At 42.6% G+C, this 1,390-nt stretch overlaps 1 protein-coding gene across 2 annotated transcripts in view; it reads right to left on the reverse strand.

The window, feature by feature from the left end:
- ZFYVE1 (zinc finger FYVE-type containing 1) overlaps positions 1–1,390 on the reverse strand; it is a 67,094-nt gene that overhangs the window by 29,116 nt on the left and 36,588 nt on the right. The window lies entirely within an intron of this gene.

The raw sequence follows: 1,390 nt of genomic DNA on the forward strand, positions 1-1,390 counted from the left end.
TGGCATCACAGCTCACAGCAACCCCCAGCTCTTGGGCTTAGGCAATTCTCTTGCCTCAGCCTCCCAAGTAGCTGGGACTATAGGCACCCACCGCAATGCCTGGCTATTTTTTTAGTTGCAGTTCCGCCGGGGCTGGATTTGAACCCACCACCCTCAGTATATGGGGCCAGTGCCCTACCCACTGAGCCACAGACACTGCCCGAGTATGAGGGACTTTAACAAATGCAATCAGTGTAATCTAATGCTTTGTACCCTCAATGAACCCCAAACAAACAAAAACAAAGTAAGATACTCTGAGACTCCACATACATGAAGTACATAAGCAGGCAGAACTAACGTATGCTGTTAGAATTCAGGTTCCCCTTGCCTGGAAAGGGACAAGAGGAGGGCTTCCATGAGGAGACGGCTAGCGTTCGTGGTCTGGGACTGATTATGCAGGTGCATTAGGGTTGTAAGACATCATCACATTAAATATTTTTGATATGATGTGCAGTTTTCTATGTGTATATTGTACTTCAAGGGGGAAAGTCTTTTTTAAAAATAAGATTCCATTCATTATAAGAAAAATCTAGACATGCCAAAGCATAAAAGGAAAGAAATGCATGTCCTATTCCCTATTGGGAAATGCTCCCTCCTATTCCCAAAGGTGACTATAGCTCAACATGCATCCTTTCAGCCATTTTCTTTTTCAGATCCTAACAAGCCCAGACACACTTTTTATCTACACATTTACCAACACATATGAGTAACTTGCTTTTTATCACTTAATAATATACCGTAAGTCTCTATCATGTCACAATATACTGAGAAGTTCCTTCTTTTCAACAGCTATTTTTGTCTTCCAACCTACAGATGTATTTAACCAGTCACCTACTAATGAACACTTAACATTCTGTACTTTGAAAATTCTGGTCTTATGTGATGAAGCTGTAGGCAATCTACCAACATCTGAGGGTCTTAGCTTGCCCACAGAAGTCCAGAATCTGGGCCATGGTAGTACAGACGGATTCAGTAAATGTTTTGGAGGTAAAGGTAAGGGTCTCATTATGTTGCCCAGGCTAGATTTGAACTTCTGGGTTCAGCTATCCTCCTGCCTTCGCTGAGAAGCTGGAGCTACAGGCATGGGCGTCCATGCCTGGCTCTATGCAAGGGTATCTATACTTTTTTTTCCTCTGCAGTACATTGGAAGAATGAGAGTTGTCTTGGGCCACAAAGTAAATACATAAACACTAACGAAAACTGATGAGCAAAAAGAAGTACATGCATCCTTTTCATGATATCCCACACTACAGATAAGCAAAACATATCCTCATAAAATTAGTATGCTGCCCATGGGCCACAAGTTGGACACCCCTGTGTCTATAGTCATCAAAGACAAGTAGCCTGGCTC

This window comes from Otolemur garnettii, unplaced genomic scaffold (genome assembly GCF_000181295.1).
Source record: "Otolemur garnettii isolate 467f Iridium unplaced genomic scaffold, OtoGar3 scaffold00196, whole genome shotgun sequence".
Taxonomy (NCBI): Eukaryota; Metazoa; Chordata; class Mammalia; order Primates; family Galagidae; genus Otolemur; species Otolemur garnettii.